This window comes from Canis lupus, chromosome 21 (assembly GCF_011100685.1).
Source record: "Canis lupus familiaris isolate Mischka breed German Shepherd chromosome 21, alternate assembly UU_Cfam_GSD_1.0, whole genome shotgun sequence".
Lineage (NCBI taxonomy): Eukaryota > Metazoa > Chordata > Mammalia > Carnivora > Canidae > Canis > Canis lupus.
The window spans coordinates 46,797,062-46,822,350 of NC_049242.1; the positions used below are offsets into that span (position 1 = coordinate 46,797,062).

General features: G+C 35.2%; 1 protein-coding gene and 2 long non-coding RNA genes across 3 annotated transcripts in view; 2 read left to right on the forward strand and 1 right to left on the reverse strand.

Moving 5' to 3' along the window:
- Positions 1-10,546, forward strand: part of LOC111091583 — a 48,382-nt gene extending 37,836 nt beyond the window's left edge. The window contains exon 3 of the long non-coding RNA XR_005375848.1: positions 8,994-10,546. This is a non-coding gene — a long non-coding RNA (uncharacterized LOC111091583). The remainder of the gene's footprint in view (positions 1-8,993) is intronic.
- The window catches only part of LUZP2 (leucine zipper protein 2), a 551,161-nt gene that overhangs the window by 355,519 nt on the left and 170,353 nt on the right, over positions 1-25,289 (forward strand). The window lies entirely within an intron of this gene.
- On the reverse strand, positions 460-24,835 carry LOC111091582. The gene is made up of 3 exons (XR_005375846.1): positions 24,612-24,835; positions 7,504-7,566; positions 460-549 (listed from the first exon to the last, which is right to left on the reverse strand). It is a non-coding gene; the product is annotated as an uncharacterized LOC111091582 (long non-coding RNA).

The window sequence follows — 25,289 nt, forward strand, 5'->3', positions numbered from 1 at the left end:
GGGTGTTTTTTTTTTGTTCCCCCTCACAATGACTTACGAGGGAATGGTTACTTTTTTAGTATACAAAAAGTTACGCTGTACAGTTGTTTAACACATGGATGTTTCTATGGTAATTTTTTCACAAAGCAGCTTTTTTTTTTTACTCTGAGACAAAATATGAGCAAAAGATATACGGTATAGAAAATGAGAGTGACAACTCCTTACTTCCTTTGATGAGTGTTAAATTAAAATTATACATCCCTTTTATCGAGTAGACAGGAAGACCACGTAACGTAGTCATGGTAGCTGAGAATCAGATTGGAAGTAATTCCCTCATTTAACATTTATTATTTGATAAATACAAGGAAAATAACAGTTCGTGCCTTCCAGGAACTTTCAGCCTAGTAAGACAAAGCAGAGAAACCTATTAAGATGGAAACTGTTGTAATAAGTGAATGCGCACAGTGGCAAGAGAAGGACATTTTACCTGTGGACTTTAGAGAAAGTTTCATCTGGAAAGTGGCTTTAGAAGTATGTCATGGGCATTCACAGGAGTTTATTAGGCAGAGCCTGAAAGGAAATAGCAGAAAATAGCACGTCAGACACCATGGATCAGTAGAAATACATGTTAGGTTCAATGACACATAGGGTGTATTTGTGCATATGTGTGTTGGCAAAAGGGGACAAGTTCAAGGAGTCCCAGGAAAAGAATAAGAAATGATCATAAAAAAGTAGTTCAGAGCCAGAGGTGATATAAAGCCACCTCAGACTAGATTTTTTTTTCTAGGAAGGGTAATCTCATACCCATGTGCAGGAGTATACTAGGTGGAAAGGAAACTAGGAATGAGTCCTGACTAAAAATGAAATTTAGGGAATTGGCATTGGGATCACTGAAAAATATAAGGCTTTAAAAATCATTCCCAAATGACTTTGATGGCTGATTGGATAAGATAATGTGGGAAAATATGGAAACCAGAACAATCTAGAGTTCAAACAATTGGATTGTGTCCTAATCCAACACCAAGGGACAGATATTAAAATGAGCAAATCTGATGTTGTGAAAGTCGTCTTTTTCAGATCCCAGAATCGATCCTATGACAGAGGGAATTTTTGAAATTCAGCAATTAGGGTTAACTTCAGCAGAAGGTTTAACCTGGGCGACAGATGTGGACAATCAGATTTGGGTCCCACTTTGAAAAATAACAAATCCAGACCATAGATGGCCTAGAAATAGCTCAAAAACAGCATTGTAGGAAGGATGATTCATAAAAACAGTAACAACAAAAAAACACAAAACACCGTCTCTTTTATCAGGAAAAGACGGTTTCAAAAATCAGAAAAATTTAAAAAGTAACTAAAACACAACACACAGATTGTTTTGTAAAATCGCCTTCTCTTGTGAGGCAGAGGATTAGCTACTGATTGTTTGGCTAATTCATTGTCCTGTTGCATTAATTAGCATTTTTTAGGTGATGAGTGGCAGCCACTAATGTACACATTTCCAACACTAAGCAAGTCCCTGGAACAGTGCATTTTCAATAACTACCTGCAGAGTGAATGAGTGTGTGCACAAATGAGTGTGTTAGTCTAGTTCTCCGGATGCTATCTGCATCAATACCGTTTTCAGTTCTAAACGCCAATTCCTTATCAAAGTACTATTAACTGCTTTATCAACTCCATGTCCATTTTAGTTGACATTAAGCTTGGATCTTACCTCTTCTCCCACTTGTTATCAATAATTCTATATTGTTTTTCCAGTTTAACCTGACTGGTTGGTGCCTTCCATCTGCTACTGGCCTTCTTTGGGGGAAAAAAATACAAAACAAAACAAACAAACCAAAAAAAAAAAAAAAAAAAAGCCAATTTTCAGTGCGGTCTTAAAGCTTTCAAGACTAGCTCCTTACACATTTTCAGTTTGTCTTTTTTTATAAGCTACATATAAGGGTTATAAGCATATTTTCAGGTTCCTTGAAAGGACAGTATGGAAATAGTTGCTTTAAAAAACTGATGGTAAAGAAATAAATAAATAAAAATAAAAAACTGATGGATAACTACAGGTGGGTTGCAGAGAAGTGTAGCTGACTGCAGACTTTCTAAACAATTTTCACCACATGGCATATTAAAAATAATGGCATTAATACTAGCAATGTATTTGAATAATTATGACTTAATATTATTAGCAAAGTAGAATATAAATTCTGGGGTCACTTCTATTTACATCTTGGTTTACATCTCGTAAATTTTTTGTATGGCTCTTGACAGGTTACTTAATATGTCACAGTTTTTTTTTTTTTTTCTTTGAATAATTGCAATAGGACATGGCCTTTATAGGGTTGTTAGGAGGATTGAAAGCAAAGGCATTGTGTAGACTGCCTCACACAACATGGAATGGAGCAGACCCTCAGTAGATAGTATTGCCCTATTGAAAGATTATTTCCTCTACTACAGAAATCTGAAGTCAAATCATGGTTTTCTTTCTTTTTTATTTCTTTCATCTGGTAGTATTTATCAATGGCCTCTGTTTGCCTCCTGTCCTAATTTGAATGGGGTCTAAGGAGTTTTTGTCAGTGTTTTCAGCCTTCTAAATACCATATCTGCCACACATTTGTATGTGATTCTTACTTAGGTTTCCATCTGGTATATTTTTGCTTGTATCCTTTATGATATATTCTCATTACAGGAAAGAATGTGTATTTGTGTGCATGTCTATGTATATTAGGTGAAAGGCTTTCTCTTTTTTTCCTCTATTGTTAAAACAGCTTTGTTGAGGTATAATTGATATACAAATAATTGCTCATACATAATTTATACAATTTTATTAAGCTGTTTCCACAAAGTAACGGACACATCCATCACCTTTCAAAGTTTCCCTGTGACCTCCCCCTTTTTAAATAAGAACATTTAACGTGATATGTACCCTCTGAAGTTATCAAATACAGTATACAATATCATTGACTGTAAGCACTACACCGAACAGCAAAGACTTGATTCATTGTGTGTATTTTAAACTTTATCCCTACCCACTGATCAACAGCTCCTCATTTCTCCCTCCATCCCCCGAGCCCCTCGTAAGCACTGGTCTAGTCTCTGCTTCTGTGAATTTAACTACATTAGATACATCATACATGTGGAATCATCTAGTATTTGTCTTTCTCTGACTGGCTTATTTCACTCTTCATAATTCTCCTAAGGTTCATCCATGTCCTTTGCTGTGAAGAAGTTACAGTAACTAAAATGAGATAGAGAGTACAGAGTGAAGGCCACACACAATTAATTGATGTTCAACAAGGGATGGGAAAAAGGTAGTCCCTTCAACAAATAATGTTGGGAAGACTAGTTATCCACATGCAAAAGAACAAAAGTAGATCCCTAGCTACACCTTACACAAAAACAAAACTCAAAAAGGATGAAAGATTTAAATGTTGAGACATGAACATATAGAAGTCCTAAAAGAAATCATGGGGAAAACTTCTTGGCATTGGTCTTGACGATAATTTCTTGCATATGACATGGAAAGCATAAGCAACAATATACAAGTGGGACTACATCAAAAGTAAAAGGCTTTCTTTAAATGACACTTATTATCCTCAAAAGTATGAGTTTTAGGTATTATTAACAGAGTATATCTTTACATGTTTCTCATTCTTTATGTTGGTTATTACTCTCTTAGGATTCTAAGTCCCACCAAGTGGCTGATTGTAGCCTTCTCTTCACTACTGACTCTTATTCGGTGGATGACACATTTTTGTCAAGGGCCTTAGCATATCTACCTCCCTGACCCATTTCCTAGTGATGGATTTAAATCTGAGATGGTACATCTCCATATTTCTGTTTGTTCATTTTGAGAAATTAATTGGTAATGATTAAAAAATGAATTCTGTATTTAAGTGAATGGGGTTTTCAGTAGCTTTAATGATTGTTGGTATGTCCTTAATTATTATTTTCCTGTGTGTTAGCTTTCAAATTAATGTTATAAAATCCTTCTATTCATCTTCTTTACGTGAAGGAAACTTGAAATATTTGTCATTAGTTGTACAGATATAATCACAAACATAATTATTCAGCAAGTATTTTTTATATATCTTTGAGTACATGTCAAGAGCTCTTCTAAAGTTAGAAAACCAGTGAAGAACAAGGCATACAGTATCCTTGTTACTTTGGGGCTTATGTTGGGGCATAGATTTCAGGTAGAGATAAATGCAATGAAGTTAATACAGCCAGGTGATATGGTACAGGATGATCAGTGAGACCAGTTGTCATAGTAGGTTTCTTTATACTACAACATTTTAGCCTAATTCTAAATAATGAGAAGGAAGCAACTAAATGAAAATTTGGGTGGGGCATGGCTGTTTTCAGGAAGAATTGAAAGCAAATTTAAGGACACTGGAATTACAACATTCATAGTGTGTTTTAGAAATACTTGCATAAAGAGTAGTTGACCAAAAGGTAGTTTGAAGACAATGAGATCAGAGAGGTGGGAAGATTTGCATCATACAAGGCCTTACAGGCCATAGGAAAAAACTAACCATTTTGCCTTATGTCAAGTATAAAATGAAATATTAGAGAATTTTAAGCAGTCTTGTAATATAACCAGATATGGATTAACAAAGTGATTATACCAAGGTGTGAAGAAGAATTTATAATTGATAGGTTGCAGAAGCAATAGGTGCAATAGGTCCAATTTGGTGACCTCTGCAATATTCCAGGTGAAGAGGTTCAGCAACATAGGCTATGTTAGCAACAGTGAGGATGGAGAGAATTGACTGAGAAAGACTAGAGAAAGACTCTGTAGTAGTTAATGAAGGTACAGGGGGATGTTTATGTAGAGATGTAAATCAATGGTTTATCCTAAGTTTTGGGGCTGAGCAAATGAATGGTACTACTTACTATGATAGAGAAGATGTGTAATATTTGAGAAAGTCCCCTAGAACACAACTAGGAAGATCTAAGTTATGGTTACTTTTTTCTTAAAAAAAAAAAAAACACTCTGCTAAGAAAGAAGTCACAAAATCACACTGATCTTAGTTTAATCATGTGAATTTATTTAGTTAGTTGTAGAGTCTGCTTCCAACTCTAAAGTCTTATAGTATGATAAAAATTGAATAAATTACAAACTTCTATACCTCTCTCCTTTAAAAGCTCTAAGTATATTTTTATGTAATTATCTGATTCTTATAAATTTTTGAAAATGCTATTTATGTTCTTCCAATATATGAGGTTTGTACTTTCAAAAATATTATCGTGTATTCTTACACAGTGCCATAATTAACAACAAATCATTTTCAATTATTAGTTATAATACTAACAAAAGAAATTATACTGTGTTTTACATTTCATGCCAAAATGAAAATTCTGCTCATTATATATTATTTTTTGGTTAATGAAAATACGGTCTTTATATTTCATGTCTGTTTATTCAGTTGAAACAGTGTTAAGTTTGATACTTGAAGACACACAAGTGGATTCATGGATTCACACAAACACATAGAGTTCAAGGCAGAAAATTTTATCTGGAAGGGTTAGTCTAAGATATCATATAGTTTTTTTTCATACCTTCTAATGTGGGTTCTAACTTTTAAAAAATTATAAGGAAATGTTTCTATTAAGTATTTTGATTACATGAGTCATGGTATTAGAAAAGTTTATATTCCCTTTACATCTTCACCCCATTAAGGGCAACAGCTTAGTGGGACCATTTGTATTATAGCTTCCTTAAGATCATCCTGATATTTTCATCAGTTCCCCCACATTGATAGCCCTGTCACTTTGGACTATACTACATTTCCCTCTCTTCCCCATCCTCCCCTCTCCTGATCCTCTCTTCATGTTTCCTCACTCTGTCAGTCAGAAGACTGGCCTGGTCTTATTGAACCCCCCCCCCCAATCACACTTCTAAGAGGCTCGACACTGTCCTTGGTACTGAAATGTCTGTCAGCCATCAAAATGATTTCACTAAAGCATAAGGAGGATCTGAAGACAAAACAAAAACAAAAACAAAAACAAAAACAAAAAACAAAACAAAAAAAAGAGTCTTTTATTTTCTCAAAGAATAAACAGATTATTTAGGAAAAACTATAAATTTTCTTCAGATGAGGCTGGACTCCATCCTCACGAGTTTTAGAAAGTGATAATGTTTCCCTATTTACTTATTCCACAGTAGCCCCATAAGCTAGCCCCTAATTTCTCTCCCTCTTCAATGGGATCAATACTATGGAAGATTCCTACACACTTTGGAGCAAATTCCACTTTCATTATTTGTTAGAAAAATACTTTACAGCTTCACTATAAATGAATTACATTTTACAAATCACAGTAACAGTCGGCTTAGGGACTGATTTAGGATTTTTTTCTTATCTGTCTTATCTCATCTTGGCTTGTGTTACTAAGCTCTCAAGCCTGATGCTCAGTAATTATATTCTTATAGTTATTGAATGAGGTTGTAGTAGTTATGTCCCTTTGAGACTGGGGGATGACTTAAAGGAAGAGGAAAACCAAATTGACTGTTGGGATATTGTGCTATTCCTCTGCTGTCAAAAGTCATAAAGAAGACACACACTGTGATATATAGAGACTTCCTCTATTAGAGTTATAAATTCACAGCACACTAGAAAACTTTTGTCCTGGCAGAGTATTAAACTTTTTTTTTCCCCCATTTTCCGTACTCTTCCAAACAGTGTTAACATCATCTTCAACATATGGGTGATGTCTTGGCAGAAACTTTAGTAATAGGACAAGACAAATCAATTTGTCACTGCAGTATTCGCTGTCTTATTCCTAACACCTACTTGACCAGAAACCAAAGGGTCTGGAGTTTCCCTGAAGATATCTCTGCAGTGACCAGATATAATCCCTAAATCATTGAATAGTAAACAATATTTTAATGCACTAACAGAAAGATCTTTTCCGAGCAGGTAACATTGTTTAGTATAAGATTTAAGGCAAAGGAAGATAGCCTTACTTTAGGAAGAACTATCAAAAACTGAAATATCCCAACTCCTGGGCCACGCAGACTTCTGATATTGATGCTTAAGTGAGTAATTCATAGTATATAACTCAGCAAATTAAAAATATCTTGGCATAAAAGGATGTCAAAATCACATGGAATCCTTCTGATAAAAATTACAATAGCACTGGTTTTTCAATTAGAAGACTGATAAAAAAATCCATAACAAGAATACAATTATGCAAAAGAAACACACAGGTGAGTTTCATCACTTTCGAAAACAAATGGTGTGGAATATTGGGTGCTTAATTTATTAGTCCATGTGGTATAGCATATTCAAGTCAGGAACCTTGGATTTGTATTATTTAAACAGCAGAGAGTATGAATTTGCTAGGAACTATAGTTTCTCGTCAAAGCAGAGTGAGTCAGAACGCACAAGTTATAATGAAAGGAACAAGTAGAATTGTGTCCTCTTGAGGTCTGAGAGAACTTAGATAGTCTTAGAAAAATTATTTATAAACAGACTAAACAGCCACTGGGAAAGCTTAGTAAACATTATTTGTATAGTATTTATTTATTACCAACAGTGATGAGGGCCAATTTCTTGCCTTCATGGTTCTTACATCCTGGCAGTAGAATCAGATCTGAAACGAATAAGATCACAGCATGTTGTTCTTGAGGAACAGCACATTCAAAGGTCTTAAGACAGGAGGGAACGCATCAGACAAAAGAAATGATAGCAGGCCAACATGGCTGGGCCAGGAGGGGAATGGGACCATGGTATGAGTTGAGACTGAAGAGATAGGTGGGAACAGGCAAGGGCTTGTGATGGTTTCAGCACTGTCTCTGATGATAGGAGCTAGGCCTCTGCATTTATAACAATCCATTGTTTTTTATCTGCATTGATTGTTTATGTTTGAGAGGACTGACCCATGGACGATCCTTAATGACTCTTTAAAAACACAAACCTGGGATCTCTGGGTGGCGCAGCAGTTTGGCGCCTGCCTTTGGCCCAGGGCGCGATCCTGGAGACCCAGGATCGAATCCCACATTGGGCTCCCGGTGCATGGAGCCTGCTTCTCCCTCTGCCTGTGTCTCTGCCTCTCTCTCTCTCTGTGACTATCATAAATAAAGTTAAAAAAACATCATCTCAAAAAAAAAAAAAAGAAAGAAACAATTAAAAAAATAAAAAAATAAAAAAAATAAAAACACAAACCTGGGCTTTGTAGATAACCCGTCAATGTGAGGTACAACCAGAGAAAGACGGAAATGGATGCCCACACTTGAAACTACGAGAAATTTCCACAGTGATCCATACATGAGACTGAACCAAATTTAAACAGCATTTAAAGTGTGCTATAGATCTGCAACCTACAGGTTTTAATACCCAAGTTCCACAAATGTTAGGAGAGTCAAAAAAAAAAAAAAAAAAAAGGAAGAAAAAATCAAAAAGAATTGAAGAAGAAAAAGCTAGGATGATAGAAGAGTGTTGTCCTCATGATTTAATGTGAAGAAGGCAAAAGGATGACACTTGAGCACATGGCCTGAATCTGATAATGACTTTTTCACTTCTTTTCTACCAGGTCACAATTGCTTTTAACTTCTCACAGCGATAGGGCATTTGGATTAAAATGTGTAAACTATGGAATGGTTGATTTTTTAAAAAAAATATATTTTATTTATTCATTTGACAGAGAGAGAGAGAGAGAGCATGAGCAAGAGGAAGGAGCAAGGGGAGAGGGAAGAGTAGGCTCCCTGTGGAGCAGGGAGCCCCATGTGGGGGCCAGGAGTCTAGGATCACACCTGAGCCTAAGGCAGTTGCTTAACCAACTGAGCCACCCAAAGACCAGACTGATTTGTTTTTAATGTTCAAGGCCACGAGCAGCCTAGAGTCTGCTTCAGGTAACTTAAGGCAATTTTTAAATTGCCTTTATAGAAGTTTACTACCCCCATTGAACATATAAAAATTCACCATTAAGAGAGATTGAAATGGGAAAATATAATACAGTTCTGAATTAGTAATTGGAAAAAAAATTATTGATATGCCAGTTATCGATCTTCTACTCTGCAGGTACTTTTCACAACAACCATCCCCGTGACAGGAAGATGTATCTCCTGATATTACTTGTCTTCCTTAGTAGACTGATACATTTATATCAGCTTCTGAATGCGTTATAATCTGGATGAACGAAAAAGCAAAATTCAAAACTGTGATGTCTCAGCGTCCCCCCACACTTGTTTTCCCTAGGCCAGAGGTGGAGGAGAAAGAGCCACTGAGAAACTTTCATGCTGGGCTAGAAAAATAATGGGTAGGAATCAGCATCAGGAGAACCATAAAGGAGTCAATTTACTTTTAGCTTCTTTTGAGTTTACTGTGTGTGGTGTTTGACTTAAGATTTATAAAAGCAACAAGTAGGAGGGAAATGGAACTCTGCGATCCTGTCGGTAGGAGGACAGACAATGAGCGGCTCTGGGTTCCAACAGCAAATCAAAGGGAGAGAACAAGGATGTGGATATTTCCTCCTGTGCCTTTTAGAAAAGGAAGCTCCAGCACAATGAAGCCCTGTTAGTTTCCTTTGGGAAGAGCTGGCTGGCTGCTGAGAAAGAAAAGCTCTACTTGCCAGATGCTTTATTCCCTAAGAAAAGAGAAACAGAGGGAGGCAGATACACCTGAGTAGTCTGCTTCAGAGAGTAAATAAAAATTAAAGGAAGGAATTACAAAAAAAAGAGAGGGATTCAAATAGGAAAGGGGAGGGGGGGCAAGACCTTAGCAAAAATAGAGGTTTGAGGGTAGGTAACCATCATCTCAAAATGAAGAGTTGTCACAAAGGCTGGAAGAAAGGTAAATGGAGAACTCCAGAGTAGGGGAAAAAAATCTTAAAAATAGCAGGTAGGAGGAAGCACAGCTCTCCTTTTATAAACAGAGGTTTTTAAATTTGAAAGTCAGTCTTTGAGAGTACTTCTGGTTGCACAAAGAGAAGTGAAGCTGGAACTGGAGCATTAATTGATGCTGTGACAAGGTCACTACTGGAGCGGGTAGTTACTAGAATGAATGCATATATACCGGGAGAAATGTTGGTAAATTGTACAAACAAAATGAGAGAAAAAAAAACGAAAAGTATTTGACTACGGTCTTCTTAAGGTTTCTAGAAGAGGAGCCTGAGTACCTGGAGTTTTATATAAGCATGTAATGTGTTACTGTATTGGAAAGGCACATTTAAAAAGAGAATTTCAAAAAATAAAAATAAAATAAAAAGAGAATTTCTTCGTGTTCTAAGTGAGTTGATTTGATCAGCCCAGGGTTAACAGCTGACACAAAATTCCTGGAGACCTATCTGTGGACAGATGGAACCTCTGTATTGTTCTACATGTTTTTATTGTAGCATTTTTTTTTTCTCTCTCATAGGAGAGGAAACTAGATCTCTCATGGAAGATAAAGTAGCAGTGATGTGTTAATAAATAGATTTAAAGGCTCAGTAAAATAATTAACAAACTCAACAGAAAAAAAAATCTGATTTGTTCAGTGATTTTGAAGCTACTCAAATAATTCAAAAATTTTGAGAGGAAAAAATGAAAAAGAGGGAAAAACCCGTGTGTTTGGTTCTGTTGCAGAACCAGCTTTGATGCCATGAATGTTCTTTTTTTTTTTTTTTTTTTTTTTCTCATTTAAAGCACTGATAGCCTTCAGGTTTTAGCTCAGGTGTCATTTCCTCACCAGTTTCGTCATTTTCAAGCCCCATTTTCCTTCCTCATTTTTGAGTTAAGTTCCCTTTTATATCCTCACTGTCCCTGTGACTCTCCTGACATAAAACTCCTCACAGTAGATTATAATTGACCATTTATTTGCTTATAATAGCAACTTGACTGAGGGCCAAAGCCAATTTTACCTCGGCGCTCTGGCTATATATAGGATTCGGCACAGTGAATAACACATAGAAGACACACAGGAAATAATTAATGACAATAGCTAATATTAATAGAAAGCTAATTATGTGTCAGATAGTGTTATAAGAGGTTTAAAATATTAAATTACTCAATGCACAGAATTCTAATAATTAGGTGCCATATTTATCCCCATTTTAAAAGAGATGAATAAACTGGAACTTCATGACCTGTCTAAAGTCTTGCTATTTGGAAAAAAAAAAAAAAAAAAGTCTTGCTATTTGTAAGAGGCAAAAGCTGGGAGTCAGAATCAGGAGGTCGATTTTCAGCCCTGCACTCCCAACCGTTATGTTGTAATTCTCTTGTATCAAGGAAACCAGGGACTGACTATCTAGCATTTACCGTGTTGTGTTGATAGCATTTCTGTATAGATCATCTCTAGCCGTAGAAACTCCTCAAAGAACAAAACAACGTCTTATTCATGTGTCTTGTTATCATTGTGGCGCAATGTCCAGCTCATGGTTTGCATTTTTGAACTCAAAAGGTAGAGCAATTCTGTAAACTTTATCGAGAGAGGTTCAGTGCAGAAAAGTGCATTGGATTCATGTGATCTGCATGGGGTCAACTCTGTAGGCATAATTCTTGAGAATAATTAGACTAATATCAAACAAGACTAGCCTCTCTGAAGAAGGAATTTTGGAAAAGCATCAGAAGTTCACTTTAGAAAACCAGATCAAGATGCTGTTCAGGGAGTGTTGAAAGAAAGGATAGATAATACAGTACATATTCTTTTAAAAAGAAAATTTAGGAAATAGTTTTGGATGATCTTAACTATTCAAGAGACTTGTAATGTTAATAACTAGCTATCTCTCAAGATTAGGAATGAGCCAAGCATAGACACATGTTCACTGTGATACCATAGGCCTGTCTCTTGATGAATATAAGAATGTATTTCTGTATCCATCCATCATTCATTTGGGGAATATAAATAATAGTGAAAGGGAATAGAGGGGAAGGGAGAAGAAATGGGTAGGAAATATCAGAAAGGGAGAAAGAACATGAGAGACTCCTAACTCTGGGAAACGAACTAGGGGTGTTGGAAGGGGAGGAGGGCGGGGGGTGGGGGTGACTTGGTGGCGGACACTGAGGGGGGCACTTGACGAGATAAGCACTGGGTGTTTTTCTGTATGTTGGCAAATTGAACACCAATAAAAAATAAATTTATTATTAAAAAAATGTTTTTCTGTTCTGTGCAGCTATTATCTTTTAAACAAAGAAAATAAGCAAGTGTGAGAAGAGAAAGTCTCTTAAAATGCTTGAAAAAAAAAGTAAAACCACTTCTTCCCCCTTTTCTATAGTCTGCTAAAGAAGTATCTATACTGGATAAATCGCTCGTGTAATAGTGTGTGTATTGTGTGCTTGCTGGTATTCAGGGTTCGGGGGAGAAATTGAGAAATGTGCAATAGAGGGCAGTGTCAGTGAGGACTATACCAGCATATATATTGCTACATCTATAGTGCCTACAATAGTAGAAGGAAGATAATAGGTATAAGCTGAATATGTGTAGAATTAATAAATGGGGAGCCCCTGGGTGGCTCAGTCGGTTAAGCTCCCAACTCTTAATTTCAGTTCGGATCATGATCCCAGGGTCCTGGGAGCCCTGCATTGAGCCCTGTGGTGGGCTCCCAGCTCAGTGGGGAGTCTGCTAGAGAGTCTCTCTCTGCCTCTCCTCCTCCCCCCTGCTCATGGGCATGCACACACTCTCTCTCTTTCTAAAATAAATAAATCTTAAAAAATAATTAATAATTAAACTCATATGTAAAATATGAATGTGTCCATCCCATAAGAGGTTTTACTTCAATAGAATTCAATGAAATGAATACATCAGCGTACTTGCTATATGTAATAGAAAGAGAATTCAAATCTGTCCATGGGGTAATGGAAGCCATTATTGAGGAAATGGACTTTGAAAAATGAATAAAACAAAATATTAGAAGAAATTCCACACTAGAAAATGTTGATGTTATCAGTTGATTTGGCATAGACTTATTACATGATTATATTATCTTCTTAATAGCCTTGACCTTCAACCAAAAGAAAAATGAAATAATAAATAGCAAGTTATCTTGCCTACTCATAGGGAATTAATGTGTTTCAGGTAATGAAACAGAAGTTGTAATAAATATAACAGCTCTTATTTTTCTCAGTAGGTGTTTTCCATTTCAAAAACGTTGCTTTGGAATTATAAAATAGAATAACGTATATGGTAACTTAGTTTTCTGTAATATATTGTTAAAGATCTATTATTTTTTTCATTCAGAAACAGTGAAACACAACTTCAAAAATATGCAAAAATGGCCAATCATAGTCATTAGAATCCATGGCAACTAAAGATTGAGAAAAAATAGTTTGATTTAAATAAAACTGTTTATAATTAGAAAGTAATGAAATAAGAATATGCTTGTGTCTTATAAAGTGCCTTACTGTCATTTCTAAAAGAGAAATTTCCAAAATATTTACATAATATTGTCAGAGTTTAAAGAAGATAACATTTAATTGGGTATAAGCATTACCATATACTTCTATTATATTTAAATAAATAAAATAGAATGAGTTGTTTGTTCTTTAGTATCTTATGTAATGACTGTGGTTTATTGGAGAGAACACTCAATTTGAAGCCAGAAATCTTGATTCCCATCCTATTTTTAGTTTTGACAAATTCCTTGGGTAGATTTTTGTCCTATTCAGTTAATCTCCTTCTCCTTGGGCTTTGGTGAACTTCACTGTAAAAGAAAGAGAGAAAAGCAAAGAAAAGAAAACTAGTGAAAAGAAAAGAAAGCTAAAAAAAAAAAACAGTTGAATTAGGGATTAGGGATCAGTCCCTTAATGATACCTTGTAGCAGTGTACCCTGATTTTCTGGTTAGAGCATCATTCCCAAGAAGAGAAATGAATCCAATGATTCATTTATAGTTTTATTTAGAACAGAAAAAAAAAAAGCCTCATAAAGGTGTCTTGGAATCATAATAACTATACTCTTTGTTGTAAACCGATCTCTCCTCTTCCCTTTGTATCAAATTGGCGAATTGGAGAAAAGGGAAAAACTCAGTAATGGTAGAACAAGAGAGTATTCTAAAAGGCAATATTCATCCAAGCCAATGGGAATTGATAAAAAATAAAAACATCAATACTTTAAAATCTTGCGGAGCACAATTGGTTTCAAGTAAGTCCTATTTAGTTTGTTGAGAAAACTGTGCATTTTCGCTCCTGAGTCTGCACGTCATTGTATGGATTCTACGGAGGTTGAGACTCATAGTTTGGTTTCCTGGTTAGATAGCCATAAACAGAGATCCCTTTTACTCTCACACAGAGGTATTCAAACTTGGGTGTCAATCAGAGTCATTTGGGGGCACTTTTATTTAGAGAAAGAGTGGGAAAAAGAGAAGATCATTTCTGATCAACTGAACAAGAATTTGAGGTGATGGAGCTCAGGTGCCAGTACTTTTAGAAAGCTTCCCCACACTTGAATTCATTGTGCAGACAAATAGAAGAACCACAGCGAGCTCATTGCACCTCTTAGACAGGCGTTTGATACATTCAGAGAAAATTAAATTTAGGAACAGATGACCCAGCTGAGCATTTCCACCAATCCCAATAGGATGGAGACAGCTACTGCAGGTCTGTCTACCTCATTTTCCTTCTGAAGAGACACATAGGAAATGGCCTGGGTTAATATCTCATAAGAAAGGAGAAAATAAATTATTTGCATTAATAACATATATTTATGGTTCTTTAAAGTGCCAACTCTTTTATACTTAGAAAAATTTTGCATTTTATTAAATGTTGGATTTTTAAAGCTATAGTATGCTTTTTATATTCTAATTCAATTTTTTCCAGTTTGCAGATAAGAAAATTAAGGCTTAGAGAGTGACCATGGCTTGCATATGATAACAGAGTAAAAATATTTGCAAAGCTAGGTCGGGATCCAAGGTTCTTAATGCCCATTTCATTATACATTAAACCTTGTTGCCCCTGATATTTCATATTTCTAGCACAGGAAGGCCTGAGAAATGTTATATCATTATGAAGTTTGGCTTTAGCAACATCAGTATCTCAACTTCCTTAATGTCGAATACATTTCTGCATATTGGTTGCCAAAGTAATGTGTATTTTATTGACATGTATTAAGCTTCTGATTGAATGTTAACCTATTATTTTTATAATCTATTATAAAGCTTACTAATTTGCTTACTTTTGTCAAAAACACTTACATGAGTTATCAATCAAGAAGCTAGCCATGAAAATTTCACCTTGAAATTCTGAAGCAAGATAAAAAGAAATCTTAATTAGGTCACACTGCCCTCCAGATCGGAATGCAGATGCCATGTGGCACTCAGTATTGCAGGGGTTACTGACCTGCACTTGGCAGTCAGAGTTGGGTTCAAATTCTAGATATTCAAGTTTCAAAGGGCTAGAGCTATAGTGATCATGCATAACCATGCCTGGGTTTTCTCAAAAACATATGGACAATGGTGATGTTAACAACAATTATCTGATTTAAGCATGGATGGGGATTAGGTGAGGAAATGGTTAACAGGGGTTTACCCCATTGTCAAGCAGAGAATAAACACTCATTAAGTGACCACCATTGTTAATATTATCAACAATTATCAAGCCTTAAAGCTCGTTTATTCTAAACAGTATTCAAATAGACATTAAATAGATCGAAAGTGTTTTAAAAAATCTGATTTCCCTCTCGATTAATGAAGTGAAATGATAATCAAACTGATTTAAAAATCTGATTTCCCTCTCGATTAATGAAGTGAAATGATAATCAAACTTGATAGAGACCAAAGTGGTTGAAGTGGGTTATCCCAAAGTAGGGGATAGGGGATTGGAACCTGAGCCGAGAAAAGAGAATGGTCACATAGAAGGGGAGCAAGTACGGGGAGTTCCAACTTGTGTGGAATGAGGATTTCTCTGTAGGCAGGCAACAGTAATAGTAGAAGATTGCCCATATACAAGGGCATTGCTCAAATAATTAAATATGTAAGTTAAAGGGAGGCAGATTTCTTACTGTCTAAGGAGAGAGTTATAAAGATGGGAAAGAAGAAAACCTGTACTGTTAGATCATCCTTGAAGTAGGATCATGTGTAAATGCATATGCATAAAATGTACGTGTTTATAAATATGTCATATGTAATGTATGTAAATATGTGCCTAGTATGTCCTCTAACTCTGCCACTGAAAGGGCCTGGGATCAGCGATACTCCAGGCGCTATGAGCTCAGGAACTAGATCTCATTGTCTAAATACTATTTTCCAGTATAAAAAGCTAGCACTCCTTGGGGAAATAACTAATTACAGTGCTGAGATGGGGGAAGCACGAGATGAACCTAGATCATCTCATTGTGCCAGAAAATAAAAAGTTGCTCATGGGAGCATAGGAAAGGACACAGAAGCCTTTGTGAATAGGTCAACTAGCCAAATCTGGAACAAATCTAGCAACAAAATGAAGAATGATAGTAATTGATTATAATTCATCAAAATAATAGGAAACTGAAAACATGTTACTATGCAAAAAAGGAAAAATGAGAGAGAGAGGGAGTAAGATCAAGCATTCAACCCAGAGAGACTGCTAAAATTATTGAATCAGCAGAAGGTTGCTTACCAACATGTTCATGATGGTCACATAATAGTGGCAGACTTTCCAGTAGTTTTTTTATTTTATCCTATTATATATTATTTAAGTTTCCTACAATGAGCTTGAAAATTTTATATGAAGGAATGTGCTATGTTTATCATACCAAGAAAGAAAGAGAGAAGGGAAGGAAGGATGTAAGGATGGATGGACGATGGGAAGTTTGAGGATTCGGATGCTTACATAGTCCTGAAATCCTTCTCCCCCAAAAATCTATTAATTACAAAAGAAAAAAAAAAGTTATTTATAGCGAGAAGCCTGGAGTCAAACCTAATACCACCATTAAAGGGCAAATCAAATTCATGTGCAATTTGATAGGATACAGCGGGAAAAATAGCATTATCTCTATGATATTTCTCCCAAAGTCGCATGTGTTTAATCTTATCAAAAGGAAATCTCAAATAAGCCCAAGATAAGGGACATTCTGCAAAATAACTAGCTTATAATCTTCAAAAAATATCAAGGTCATGAAAGCCACAAAATCGGCTTAGGATGATTAAAGGAGACTAAAGAACCCTGAAAACCCAATGCAAAATATATTTCTTGACTAGAAGGTTTTATAATAAAGGATATTTTGGGGGAAATAGGAAAAAGTTGAGTGGAATCTAAGGTTAGATGTAGCAATTCATCAGTGCTGGTTTTTATTCTTGAATTAAGTTTTTTTTTTTTCCTTTGAGAAGATCCTTGTTAGAATATGGACATTAAAATATCTGTGAGCATCATGTTGGAAATGAACTCTCAAATGCTCTAAAAAAATCAACTTTTCTTTAGCTCCATAAGGGACTTTTATTACCTTCTGTATATTTCAATATAAAATTAATGATAACAACAACAACAACAACTGCATCAACAGTAACAAAAATGCCAACTGTTGAAAGCTTTTGAACTGATCAAGAATAGTGGGTAGAATTTAAATTCTTCAATGTCCACCTCATCTAATTTGCCTCTGTGTTTTACCCTTCTTTCTCTGTCCCCTGACATTTTTTATTATATACCATGTTTATTAAGGAGAGAAAATGAGTGAGCAATATGAGAGGGAGACAGAACATGAGCAACTCTTAACTCTGGGAAACGAGGGGTGGTGGAAGGGGAGGTGGGCGGGGGGTGGGGGTGACTGGGTGATGGGCACTTGATGGGATGAGCACTGGGGGTTACACTATATGTTGGCAAATTGGACTCCAATAAAAACATATATAAAAAATTATATACCATATTTATCATTTTTTGGCTTTTCTTTAGAGGCATAAACATACATAATACATAATTTCTAATTAATTGACTTACTATATTAAATAAGGGACTTTTGTCTGAATATATAAAGTTTTTAGACATAAAGGTAGACATAGAACACATAGGTTTGAGGTTAACGTGGACAAAAGAGTTACTCAGAATGAATAGGGTATTGTCTAAGGCTTCTGGACAGATAGGATAGAATATATACCTTCCAATTGGTATTTATGGATTATCAGAGACCTTACAGGTTGTTTAAAGAGGGCCATCTTTATTTTTTTTAATATTTTATTTATTCATGAGAGACACACAGAGAGAGGCAGAGACACAGGCAGAGGGACCCCGATGCGGGACTCGATCCCAGGACCCCGGGGTCATGTGCTGAGCTGAAGGCAGATGCTCAACCAGTGAGCCACCCACACGCCCCAAGAGGGCCATCTTTAACCAAAGACGTGTGAAATGAAAACAAAAGTAGGATGTCATAGATAATGATCAAGGCCATGGATAAAGTGTGTCAGGATGACTACTGCTCTACATTTTTTAATGATTTGTGGGAAAACGATGTCTCAAACCGGAAATCCATGTAACTGGAAACACTTTGTGGTTTATCTCACAGTGAATAGATTCAGGTCTTGAGGATAGAGAGAAAATTTTAAATTCCAGATTTGCCGAATTGCGCCCATGCTCATCATCTCAGTATCTTTATCTGTGAAATGGACATAACTTGTGGGTTGTTTTGAAGCTAAATGATCGGGATTGTGGAATGGCCTGCTTGGAGTCTGTAGTCCTATGTGATCAAAATATGGCAATTCCCTCACATTGAACATGTGATCTAACTAAGGCTTAGAAGAGAGTTTAAGTAATTTTCCTGAGATTGCATCGCTGGTATATAGTAGACCAGGATAAAACTACATTTCTCTGATACCCATAATTCAAGGAATTATTATATTGTACTGGCCTTAGTGTGGGAAAATGGGCATATTTTGCTATTGCTATTCATAGCAACAATCCCTATTTTGCAGTACTTAGGGTTTTAGAAAATGTTTGTATATATTCTCCTTTATTGTATTCTTAGAACCTTGTGAGGGAGATGTGGCTCAGTTTATTTTATTTTTCTTTTTGAGATACATTGACACTCCGATAAATTAAGTCACTTGCCCAAGATTGTAGACTAGCTGAGAGACAGTTCAAGGCTTCTGATTCTAAACATAGGGCTCTTTCCCAAACTCTGTTCTCCCTACATTTTGGTTATGAAGGCCTTTCTTACTAAGACTTCATATGCTGGATGTTTGAAAGTAGTAGCAGAGCATCTGGCTTTTGTTCCTAGGAAGGAAGCTACAGGAATCTCAGTTCACTTTTATGGCTGATAATTTTGATTTATATGATCATGCAAAGAATTTTTTTTAAAGAAGTAGTTTTCGTACCAAATTATCAAATTAAGCATGTTAAATGTATATTTATTTTCCACTTTAAACTTCATATCCCACCATGAGATAACATGTCAGGGTTTTGTGTTGTTTTAATATTTTGGGACCACTGACACCTAGAGAATGAGGAAAGATTTGGACCCTCTTCTTAAGAAATATGTATGTGTTCAAAAAGGATTACTTACAGTTGTAGAAAGTTTCCATCAAGCCCATACTTGGATCTCAAATTGAGAAGCACTTTCATTTCCCATCTCTACCACCACCACTGCTACTATTAGCATTATGTCCCAGGCATTGTTCTAAATGCTTTATTCTTGATACTTCATTTTACCCAAATGGCAGTCATATGACCTCATTAAAATTACCATCCCAGTTTTACATATAAGTGAGTCAAGCTGTAGATTGTATTCTAATGAGTATTTTCCAAAATTATCATATCCGAGTTCTGTTTATAATCAACCTTCATTTTTTGTGTATATTCCTCTAAATAGTTTATTAAAATGTTGACTCCAACATTAGGAACTCCACTTTGTATATTTCTGTACCTTAGGGGAAAAAATCTCCTTTATTGCAAACTTGATTTTTTGTCACAAATCTGGTTTCATTGATGATATACTGTTTTCTGGAATAAGGCCCATGTGAATGGACTAAAATATCTTTGTTCTTTTTTTTTTTATCGTTTTGCGTTAAGCCATCAATCTTCAGAGAAGTTAAATCTTCTAAGCTACGGAGACTAAGATACTATGAAATATAATCAAATCATGTTATGAATCATTAATATCCCAAGTTGCATGTGCTGCTGAATTTAGTACTATAATACAATTCAATATTGATGACGAGAAAAATTCTTATGCTTTTATCTTTATGGAATCCTTTGTCACTGCTAAATGATCATTGAAAATGTTCTTGAAGACAGCCTGATGACTTATCTGCTCATAGGTGTCTAACTGTTAAACAATTCCTTTCAAAGAATGTCAATTCCCATGAAACTAACACAAAATTGAAGACATTGTACACTCCAGGGGTAACTTTGTATGAGAGCCAAATTATAGCTGCCTCAGTTTGTTCTTAATATGATCTTTCATGATCCAGAGGAGAGAATCAAAATAATAGTGATTTAGGCAGACTATAAATGGGTCTAAGCCTTACCCATTATTTTTGATACTGATGACACAGCATAGTCATGTAATTAGGACATTTCTGGACATAAATCTCTGTATTGATTACTCACTCAAAAGTCATGGCATCTAGCTCCTGTCATATTTTGTCACAAAGAAAGGAGAAAAATGATTCACTTTTCCTCTTTAATGCTGCCACTAATAAAGATGATACATGTTTCTTAATTTCATGTAACACCACCTTGAATAAGTGTGGGGAGAAAATAAGGAGTGATTTTGTTCTCTGATTGTATTTAAATAGCATTCTTATGAAGCAAAGTCTAAGAGCCCTAGATCTGTATACCGTTAGCTTAATTAAAAAAAAAATATATATATATATATCCTTCATTTTTTTTTTCTTTTTTTTTTACTCCTCAACCCTTCTTTCTTATAATGTATACATTTCCAACCCTTATACTTAAAACAGAGTAAGGTTTACTCCAGTTCAGGACAAATGTCCATATGCTCTGAAACTGAAGCATATCAGAAAGGGGCATAGCCTTATATAGTGAAGGTTTGAAAGAGATACAGGGGATCTCTGAAACCTAATTATCTTTTATTCAGAGCTTTGTTCAAATTATAAAGCTCTGTAAGATTTTTGGGGAAAATACACAATAGTAGGAAGTTATCTTACCAATTACCTAAGTCCACAGTCCTCTTTTGCAGATGAAAAAGCAATAGATGAATTTTTTTTAATAGATGAATTTCTTACATAACTATTTTTTAGTCCTATATGTTAATAGAATCAACTGTAAAGCTTGTAAAAATGACCTACACTCAGGTCTCTTGCTTAAATATTCTGTTTCTGGACTCTCTCTACTCCTGAAAAATGTATTCAGAATATTTGGATATATATATATAATATCTAAAAATTCACAAGTGATTCAAATATGCACAGTTAAGATGATAGGATTGATTCTCCCAAATCTAAAAATGTATTAAATAAATGACAACAGAGAAATATATATCCAAGGACCAGATATTAACATCAAGTTTCATTTCACGTCCTTTTAATAAATTGAGTTATCAGTGTCATTCTATCTACTAAGAGTCACAGATTTCTTAACCAAAATGGTAGGTCAACACTAACCAAAAGGCTCAATATTTCTGCAAGTTGGTAATAAATACAATTATAGAGGTTATCTATTGCAAATTTTGTCATTGGACTTAATATGCCATTGTGTGTTCCTAGTTCCTAGGAGAACAATTTAGTAAGCAGTAAAATAATGACTTCAGGTTGGGAAGGGTTTTTGTATGGGGCAGATGAGGTCTGTAAAAAGAATTCAAAGAAAAGTGAAGCAGTAGCAGATGGAATTCTACTTTACCATGTGAAGATTATATTCAGTAAAATCCTTCTGCTCAATACATTTAGATTTTCTTAAATTATAACACATATTCTTTGAAATGCTTTTCAAATTTTCAAGAGAAAAAATCAATTCCCGAGGGCAAATAAACTATTGAAACAAAATTATTAAATGGACTTGAAGTCAAGAATATCCTCAGGCCAAATGCCACATGCAAGGTTATAACTGGCATGTGGATGTTCTAGGCCTTGGGTCCAGCTGCTAAACTTAATAAACTCTTGAGTAAAGCTGAGATACCCAGAGGGGGCCCATCCATAATGATTTTCATTTGTAATCATCCATAATGATTACATTTTGTAGACTGAGGGTGAATAAAAGCAGTAGCTAAGGAAACCTTTCTGCTTCTACAGTGTCTCTGAATTACAAAACATATGTAATGACAGCAGTGGTAATAATAGCATGTCCTCTAAGACTTTGCAACCCATAAAATAAATATTATCATAATATAAGTAAACCCAAATACATCACCACAATGAATGTAAATGGGCTAAAACACCCATTTAAAACATCTAGAATGTTGTCAATTATGTTTAAAAGTACAAATATATGCTATGAGTACTCAAAAACATTGAATGTAAAAAGAAGAAAATAGACATACCAGCAAAACACTGGCTAAAATACAGTAAAGTAATAGTAAATATATTAATATCAGATAAAATTGTATTCCAGACAAAAATCATTAACAGAGAAAAACTTTATTTAATACATATTTAGTTCCTAGGATGATATAATGATTCTAAACATATGAATCAGTAAGATAGTTTTATACATTATAAAGCAAAATGGCTATTAGAGTTTGAGATACCATACATTTATCTCCGTGTCTGAAAGGTCAATCACAGAAAAAAAATCGGTGAAGGTGTACACTATTATCATTATTATTTTTTATTTTTTAGAGAAAGAGAGTATGAACGGGAGTGGGGGGTGGGGAGGCAGAGAAAGAGGTAGAGAAAGGATCTTAAGCATGTTGCATGCTCAGCAAGTGCCTGACTTGGGGCTCACTCTCATGACCCTGAGATCATGACCTGAGCCAAAATCAAGAGTCAGATGCTTAACCATCTGAACCACTCAGGTGCCCCAAGATGTACACTTTGAAAAACATAATCAACAAGGTCAATTCAATAAGCAAGTGTTGACCTCTTCACCCAACAATTAGAGAATATACACTCATTTCACCTATAAAATTGACAACCTTCCAACCATAGCTTCTGACTCTTTAGCTACAGATCAATAACGGAATTGTATTTTCATTTATAAATACACACTGCTAAATAACTCACTGGTCAGAGGAAAAATAAGAATGAAATTTTTAAAAGTCTTTAAAGCATCTTGAAAAAAAATGTCAATATTAGTATAATGTAGCTATGAAAATAGTCCAAGGGAAAGGTACATTTAAATTCTTATATTAAAAAGATTAAAGATTAGTGAAGCAAGCATGCAACTTAAAAAAATAGAAAAGGAAAATAAATTAAACCCAAGCAAAGAAATAATAGACATAAAGAAATTAGTGAAAAAGTTAAAGAAAACAAACACTCACTGATAAATCAAGAAACCTAATGAAATAGATTCTGAAGATATTGGTCAAAAAATGATTAAAATAAGCAATATTGTAAATGAAAAGTATTTAACTATACATGCCACAAGATAGTTAAAATATAAAGCAAGAATACTATGAAAAGAATTGTACAATGTATTTTAATATGCATACATGTAGATAAATACAATTACCAAAAAACTGACTAAAAAATCTATAGTGCATTTAACATAGCCATTAGAAAAACAACCGTTAGACTTCTTTCCAAAGAAACAAAAGAGGCCCATTTGATTTTAGAAGTAGGTTTTATCAAAACTGATTAGAACAAATTTCTTTAATCTTACACTGGTATTCAGAACTTAGGTAATAATTGAATTCTTTCTAACAATTTTAGCATAATAGTAATGTGAAAGACATGGCAGTATTTGAAAAGAAAATTACGGTGAGACAGCCTAATTATAATAAAATATTTCTCTATATTGAGCAAAAATTTCATCCAGCACACATTTACCAGTGAGGCTGTACAGCAGGGGAGGGTGAGCCCGTGGTCTCTCTAAGCCAGTTCTCTCATTTGGCATCACGGCATGGTCCCTTTCTAGGGGAAAATTCTTGAACAAGTTATTTTTCTTTCTGTAATTCATGACACACCTTTCAGAATTGTGAATTGTAAAAAAACAAAACAAAACAAAACAAAAAAACCCTGTTATTATATGTAAATGCTTAGGAGGTTACCTGGCCCAGGATAAGCACTTGGTAAATGTGAACTGTGATTATTCTAGTATCTTGAGCTGCTTGCAAGGGTAAACCCATGTAAATTCCATGAAATAGTCCTTTTATAACTTAAAGTCATTTATTTAGCATGACACAGGCACACACACACACACACACACACACACTTCATTCTCACTCCATTCACTTCTGTTTCTTAAGCTAATCTTTTGTTTTTTTTTAAGCTAAAACCCTAGTTGATTTATCAGGTCTTCATAGAACCTTATAAAAACCCAGTAATCTTAGAATTGCCTTCCTTGGGGTATATCCTACATCAAGTATTTTGAAGATTTATTTTATTTATTTTAGAGAAAGAGAGCACACACACGAGTGCAAATGTGCAGGGGTGGGGAGATGAGGGGAGAGGGAGAGAAGCAGAGGGAGAGAGAAACTGCCCTCAGCAAGTGCCCACCTTGGGGCTTGATCTCACGAGTATTTTGAATCCAGGATTCATTCATGAGATTCAGGTAGTCTTTCCAGATGCCTAAAATGATACTCAGATTCTTATGTGCACCCATGCATTTGCTCGCTTCCTGGAGAGAGGACTGATAGTTTTCATCGTATTTACCAGATGTCTCTGACACACAAGTCTAGAGTTGTTCCCAGGAAGAAGCACAATCGTCACATACCCTGTATCTAACTTGGCTTCAGCAAATCCTCTAAGGAGGTCTTCTTCGGTGATAATTGTTGAGTACCTGTTTGGGAGACTGTCTTTAGAGAAGCATCCTTTTCTGTCTTTCTGTGTTATCCAAGGCTTGTTCCCTCCCCAGAATGGAAAATATAATTATTTTCCCTGCCTTCTTTTTCATGAAAAATTATAACCCACTCTCTTGAGAGATGCTGTCTCTAAAGATAAAACTATTCTTTTCAGACAGCACAATGGTTTCTAAGGCAACCCAAGTAACTGCTAAGACAAAGGTGTCCTTTCTCACCAGGGGAGAAAGTTCCTAAGAAGTTGCTATCATCACACCTAGAGAAAATGGAATGTAAAATACTGTCACATTGCTCTGTGTATGTACCTGTGTTGGCTGTCTCAAAAGGAGCATTTGGAAAAATGAAAAAGCTGTTGCCAACTGCAAAGAACTTAAATGATCATATAAAGAGAGAAAATATTGCTACATCCCTTGCCTTTCGAATGATAATGACTCTTTGTGACCAGTGTAATCCTCAGGATGGAAGGATGTTCCTACGGGAAGCAAGACAAGGTGTTGAGTGCTGCTGAGCTGGTGCTATTTCAGGGAGGGCGGTAGACAGACAACAGCAACAAAAAAATATATAAAGAATAAATAGAATTTTCTAAGCCTCGT